This window comes from Penaeus chinensis, chromosome 15, assembly GCF_019202785.1.
Source record: "Penaeus chinensis breed Huanghai No. 1 chromosome 15, ASM1920278v2, whole genome shotgun sequence".
Lineage (NCBI taxonomy): Eukaryota > Metazoa > Arthropoda > Malacostraca > Decapoda > Penaeidae > Penaeus > Penaeus chinensis.
In genome coordinates, this window is record NC_061833.1 from 2,624,779 (window position 1) to 2,632,278 (window position 7,500).

General features: G+C 50.1%; 1 protein-coding gene across 2 annotated transcripts in view; it reads right to left on the reverse strand.

Moving 5' to 3' along the window:
* The window catches only part of LOC125033019 (group 3 secretory phospholipase A2-like), a 22,622-nt gene that overhangs the window by 1,791 nt on the left and 13,331 nt on the right, over positions 1 to 7,500 (reverse strand). The window lies entirely within an intron of this gene.

Sequence of the window (7,500 nt, forward strand, 5' to 3'; positions counted from 1 at the left end):
TGTATATCGAGAGACAAACAGACAGACACGCACCCCTTTCTCGGCCTCACTCTCACCCTTTCTCTTTTTTTCGTTCTTTCACCCAATCCCTGTTTCTTCTCCCAGTTCGTTTTTCTCCGTCATACAAACGTTTCCTCCTCCTCCTCCTCCCCCCCTTCCCCTTTCCTCCTCCTCCTCCTCCTCCTCCTCCTCCTCCTCCTCCTCCTCCTCCTCCTCCTCCTCCTCCTCCTCCTCCTCCTCTTCATTCCGCCCGGCAACTTCCCTTCTCTCGCCCTCATGCAATCTTAGGATTTAATCACACTGACAGCAACTCCACAAGAATCTCTTCAGAGACTTGCGACGATTGGGGGAGAAAAAGGGATAAAAAATATAGAGAGAGCGAGGGATGGAGAGAGAGAGAGAGAGAGAGAGAGAGAGAGAGAGAGAGAGAGAGAGAGAGAGAGAGAGAGAGAGAGAGAGAGAGAGAGAGAGAGAGAGAGAGAGAGAGAGAGAGAGAGAGAGAGAGAGAGAGAGAGAGAGAGAGAGAGAGAGAGAGAGAGAGAGAGAGAGAGAGAGAGAGAGAGAGAGGGGTGTGGAAAAAGGGGTGGAAAAACAACATACAAAGAGCTTAAAATGTGCGAAAAAAGAGGGAACGAGAAAGAAAATTTAGGGGAAAAAAGAGAGAAAGAGAGAAAGAAATTTTTAGATACAACTTCTCGTGATCTGTCTTGGCCTGCCCTCGCCACCTTCCCACACGAAGGCTACGATAAAAAAAGAAAAAAAAAAACAAAAAAAAAAAAACAGGAAGAACAGAGGTAGTTGCTAAGCATTCCTTCTAACAACAATCAATTCAAAACAACACTGACTTTCCCACTCCTTCACTCCGTTCTTTGGCACTCGCTTCTTGGCAGACGTAAACCCTTCTTAATCAAAATGGAAAGGAGAATGAGAAATGAGACAAAATCAAGTCCCTAGCGACGCGAAGGCAAGGGGAAGGGATAAGAGAAGAGAGGGGGATGCAAGGAGGAGGAGGAGGAGGGGGAAAGGGTGGGGGAGGCAAGGGGAAGAGAAGGAGGGAGAGGGGAGAGAGGTAAGAGAGAAGGGGGGGGGGGCGAAGGGAAGAGAAGGAGGAGGGAGAGGGGAGAGAGGAAAGAGAGAAGGGCAGGCGTTGTTTTTTTCCCCCTCCACTTCTATGTCTCTCTCTCTCTCTCTCTCTCTCCCTCCCCCTCTCTGTTCCGGGCGCTTGATGAGGCTGAGCTGACGGGCGGGTCCACTAATGCCACTAATTTGGCCACACTGCCGACCTGATAAAACTTTTGTGGGAAAATACACACACAAACTCGCGCTCGTCGCTGACACCGCGAAGCCCGGCAAGAAACGGCGAGTGGAGAACCCGGACAGAGAGTGCCGGGGGGGAAGGAAGAGCAGGAGGGTTGGAGAGGGGAAGGGAAGGAAGAGGAGGATAGGAGAGGGGGAAGGAAGTTAACCTTTTCTTCCCCCCTCGGTTTCGGGAGCGAGGCAGGGAAGAGGGGAAAGAGGAGTGGTCGCTTCTTGCCCTCATCTTCTCCCCTCGCATGGGCACCGCGGGGCCCTCCCAACCAAGCAAGGCGAGAGGAGAGGCGAGTCACCGTTGCCGGCCGTTCCGTCTACAGGAAGCGGGTTACTCTGGTTATTTCAACAACGTATCCTCCCTAGAGGCCCCGATCGACAAAAGAATCCTTCCACCTCTTTATAACTGCGGGTATTGATAACAACGTTATATATCGGCCTCGTAAATTCCGCCTAAACAGTTTATACCCTCCGCCCCCTCTCCCGACACAATTATTGTAATTTGTGTACAATATCGCGGTCTGTCGCTTTTGTCGGCGCTCAAAACTCACTGAGGCGGAGGCGAAAGGCGGAATGGACGCCCCACCCGGACGCCACGAGCCCCCGACGTCCAGAGCGACCCGAAAACAAGACAAACTCAACGCGACGTCAACCTCCTCCTCCTCCTCCTCCTTGAGCGAGAGAGGAGCAGCCCTGAGGTAGGCCTAGGCTGTGGTCGTCGTGGTAGCGAGGTCGTGGCAGGGGCCGAGGTCGTAACATCCGCGCCATTGCACCCCCGCCGATGACTGCAGCGCTCGGAGGGGGAGAGCCATTGTTAAGAGGCACCCAAACCTTTTGTCCAGTGCCAGGCCTCTCGCGCACTCACTCACACAACCCTTTGTTCCCTGATCCGAGTACAACATCTTAATACAGAGGGGGAAGAGAAGTTTTATATATCCATTACGCATGGGGGGGGGGGGGGAGGGGAAGGACGGGGGGGGAGGGGAGAGAGAGTGGTTTGTAGCATTGCTGGGGAGAAAGAAGGGGGAAGGAAGGGGGGAAGGAGGGAGGGAGAAATTTATGGACTGGTCCTCGTACAATGAAGTCTTTCAGTACGATCGTACGCAGATGACAGATGTAAAACCCCCACCCCGCCTCCCTCCTCCCCCCGTTCATCAAACTATAACGAGCAAACACAATCCAGACGTAATACACTACGGGGCCGCTCAATAAAACATCGTTCAATCGGAAAATGAATCTAGCTTTTTTCTCTTCCCTTTTTTACGTCCGAGGTACTAAAGAGAACACAATTCCACCTCCCAACTCACGCAATTGTCGGGGAGGCCCTCTGACTCCTTCCCGGCCGGGGTTCCCCGTTGCACATCGACTCGCCGGCCGCCCTGCCCCTGGACGCCGACGCACAATACACGGGAAAGAGCTTCCTTGTGGAAGTATGCGTCTATATGTGTGCGTGCGGCGTGCGGCATGTGTGTGTGTGTGTGTGTGTGTGTGTGTGTGTGTGTGTGTGTGTGTGTGTGTGTGTGTGTGTGTGTGTGTGTGTGTGTGAGTGTGTGAGTGTGTGAGTGTGTGAGTGTGTGAGTGTGTGAGTGTGTGAGTGTGTGTGTGTGTGTGTGTGTGCATTTTATTATATTCACCACCTCTCATACTAAAACCCAAACAGTTATCCGAACTCATCAAATCCCCATGCCTCCCACAGCCGACCAAACAACACCCACAAGTCTCCTCAGCCGCTGATACAGTCAACACAACCGAGATATAGATTCGTCATTCATCATATTTCGTGCTGAAGTTGCAATCTCCGCCGCTGCAAACAGCCCGAGGCAACAGCGAGGAGAAAATGATCCGCTCTGAAACGGAGCTCAATTGCCCGGTCTCTCTTTCTCGCTTTTTTATTATTGGCTTTTAAAAAGTTTGAGAAAACGGCCACTAATTCTGTCAGCGCCCGAGCGAAGGAGGTGTTGTCGGCCGGTCGCGGCTCGCACACAGACGTACAAACAGAGTGGACACATTCGTGCACTCACACGCACACGCACACACACGCGTGCTATAAATATTCACTCATGCATTCAGCATGGGAATCATGCATGGATAAACGTATTAAAACACAAACTCACACTCACAACTTCATAATCCCGCGCCTCCGGGAGCAGAGCAGAACAGAAAAGAAAGGGGAAGGAAGAGTGGATGGAGAGCGATAAAAAATGCCGAGAAGCGCGGCGAGGGAAGATGAAAGGACACAATGCGGCTTGGCAGAGAGGCCGGCGGAAGGAGAGATGGCAACGAACCGATTACCTTTTGTGTCCCATTTCCTTCCGGTAATTCCCTCCGCCGCCTCGTGCCGAAAGCAGATAAAAGATAACAAGAGAAGAGAAAAGCCGAGAAAGATTTGGAATAAGAAAATAACATCGCTCTCGTATATCCCAGTAGGGAAAATTAGGATACATTCGTTACCCCTACATCCTGATTGGAGCCATCTAGCGGCCACACGCGGACACACACTAAGCATTATGTCTTCCGTGTATGTGACGATTTCGACGGCGCGCGGGAGAGGCGATAGATGAGGGAAAGGGAGAGGAAAGAAGAGGGGAAAGGAAGAAAGGGAGAAGGGGGGAGGAGGAGGAGGAGGCTATGTGGATGGAGCTCCGCCTGGGACCTCATATATCTACTGTCCTGTTATCTCCTTCACAGCTCACCGACCTCATGGCAACGTCGATGTGAGGGCATCTCTCACGCGCACGCGCTTTTTCTTTCTTTCTTCCCCTCACATTTACTTCTGCTCCCTCCTTCCTTCCAAGTTATTCTATTTTACGTTTATGCCCTTGTTTATGTTTGAACGTCCCGGTTTTCTTTATCTTACTCTCCTTACTCTTCTTTATCTCATTCTCTTTTACAATTCTTCTTCTTAACTCTCCCATCCTTTACTCTGCTCTTACTCTCGCCTTCTCAATTCCCATATTTTCCTCTCCGTCCCTCTCACCTCCCTCCCTCCCTCCCTCCCTCCCTCCCTCCCTCCCTCCCTCCCTCCCTCCCTCCCTCCCTCCCTACCTCCCTACCTCCCTACCTCCCTACCTCCTTCCAGCCGCATTTACAGTCGCGACTTCGCTAACGAGGCGATGAACACGACCTCTAACGGCGCGATTAACATTAGCAAGGAAATTAAAAAAGATGAAAGACGGGCCATTTCGGGCGACGTCGGACATCAACCCTTTTCACGACCCTGCTTGTCGCTCCGGGCCTTTTGTTTCGATTTTTTCCCTTGTTGTTCACTTTGAGGTTAATGCGAAAAAAAACGACCAGGATTACTGGAATTACGGGAATATGTATGCGTCCTTTAATGCGGGTCGTGATATATAAGAGCGGCGGTGATAACTATAAAAGACGACCGTGAGACGCGGAATGTCTGATGCGCCGTGGAAGGCAGAGAGAGAGAGAGAGAGAGAAAAAAAAAAAAAAAAAAACTGAGATTCCTATGACTGTGTGTGTGTGTGTGTGAGTGTGAGTGTGAGTGTGAGTGTGAGTGTGAGTGTGAGTGTGAGTGTGAGTGTGAGTGTGTGCGTGTGCGTGTGCGTGTGCGTGCGCGTGTGGTGTCTCGTTTAACACAGCGAGTGAATTCTCAACCAGTCCGATACACCCCGGAAGGCAGACAGCGGCCCATTACATAACACTCGGGTCCCAGATCAAGAGCATTACGAAAAAAAACAAAAAAACAAAAACAAAAAAAAAAACGCGTGCCTTGCGCATCCCAAAGCGGCGCCATGTTAATCGCGGTTTAAATTCGGAATCAAGACATCTGGCGTCTGGGGGAGGAGAGCGCGCGCCAGCCCCGCGACCCCGTCTGAGTCTCCTGCAGAATTAACCCAAACCGCTCATGACCTCTGTACGTAACCACCCATGCACGCTGATGAAGACGTACACGCGATGTCGCTGTGCATATCTGATCGCTAAATGCGCAAGCACGCACACAGATGCACGCGGGGGGAAGTACAAACACCCTGTAGCCTTGACATCTCCCAGCCCCATATGGAGCACGTCGACTCAACTGCCCTTTGAAAGATTCTTTGGCCGACCTAAGGGCCTCTGGCTAATCCTATTCACCCTCCCTAAGTGCAGAAAACGGAAAAAAAAAAAAAAACGTTTAGGAAAAGCAGGATATCTTTTGGTATTCGGCAGCCGCGATGATGTAATGGAACGTCCCTTTGGAGGTGAAATAATCCTCCAAATGGCGTAACCCGAGACGTTTGTCGGTGCACAAAACGCGATAAATGTATATCCATTCGTGAGTCACAGCCGTTAAGAAAAAAAAATGAATGAATGAATTAAATAAAAACATGAATGAATTAAATAAAGACGAAGTTGATAAAGCTAAGAATGAATGATATTTCCAATAAGGTTTATTAAACAGGAGAGGAACATTTCTTGCATAATAATTCCACACGAAGCCCTTAACATAATACCCGCTTCTCACAATGCCTCCCATAACCAACATTCTCTTCCTCTCGCATGAAAACAAAAATAACAACTTGGCACGAACCTCACAGCACACTGTGACCCCAACGAACAAGTGTCCGATGTAACAAGGAAATCAAGTGGGTTAAGGTCGCTGCCATTTCCTAACCTCGCCCCCTCGCCGCCCGCCACGACGCGAGAGGTAGAGGGGCGGCCTTGTCTCTACCGAGCGAACCTGCAGAAGCGAACACGAGTTCTTATCTTCTTCCGTTTCCTCCTTTTTCCTTCTCTACCTTTTGCTCTTCTGTCGTTTCCTCCTCCTTTCCTCTTCAAAATTTTGCTTATCTTCTTTCTCCTCTTTTTTTTATATTCCTACATTTACTCTAGTTCCTATTCTTTCTTTTGTTTGATTTATTCCCTGTTCTCCCTCTTCTCCTATTCGTCCTTCCCTCTCGCCCTCGTTCCCCGCCCAATCAAATGCCAATCACGCCAACCATGCTTGCATGATTGACCACAAGCGTTGGTATTTCTCTCGAAACAACCTGCACAAACCAGTCTACAAGTCACTCTTTCTCCCCCTTCCCCTCTTCCCCTCTGCCGCTACCCCCCCCCCTCCCCCTCGCATTGCCAATTGCAGTTAACACGACCAATATAGTTCGGTGTATTGTGGTGTAACATTGTCATCAGACCCATCAGTGCAACCGCCCTTAGTTGCAAGTGAATAATGGCTCAGCCACTTGTTTAGTATACAACTCCCGGTCTCCCCGTCTACCTCCCTCCCTCCCCCTCTCCTCTCCTTCCCTTCCTCCCCTCCCTACCCTCCTCTCCCTCTTTTTCCTACCTTTCCTCTCCACCCTGCCTCCTCTTTCCCTCCTCCCCCCCTTTCCCTCCTTCACTCCTTCAACCACCCTCTCTTCCCTCCCTCCATCGCTCCTCCTCTTCCCTCTTCCTTCCCCTCCCCTTCGCTCTCACCTTTCTCCTTTCTCCTTCATTCCCTCCTTATCCTTCCCTCTTCCCTTTCTCTCAGACCGAAGCGCTCAAGTGAAGGGGAACATAATGGTATAATTCATCTCTTGAGCATCTTGAGGCTTGTGGCCCCTTGGCATAAGCAGCTACGTAAAGGAGTTTTTAAGATTTGGAAAAAAGGTTGAAAAAGAGAAACGGGAGAAAGAAAGCAAAAAGGGAAACTAGAAACAGACAAAGAAATGAAATATAAATCGATATTGCAAATAAAGTAAAAGAGGGAGAGGGAGAGGGGGAGAGAGAGAGAGAGAGAGAGAGAGAGAGAGAGAGAGAGAGAGAGAGAGAGAGAGAGAGAGAGAGAGAGAGAGAGAGAGAGACGGGAATGAAAAGAGGTGAACCAAACGCATAATAGCACTTCCTCAAGAGCAAGGAAGCAGAGGTGGGGGGGGGGGGGAGGGGGTGAAGTCATTGTTAGAGAGGTTAGACAGACGTAAACAGTACCCAATCCTGCAGTACGTAAACAAGCTTAAAGCGCGGCGTCTCGAAAACAAAACGGGTCTGACAACATTGAAAAAATGGATTCCCGAGGCAAGGCAGCAGGAGCGGGGGCCGGCAGCCGGTCAGCATTCTGGAACTTTCTGTTTACTGTTCCACCCGGGAATAATAATAATGCTAATGATGATGAGGATAATGGTGATGATGATAATGATAATAACGACAAGTAGGAAACATCCTAATATATCATATTATTGAACAAAAATCTCGTTGCAAGGCTGGCGAGGC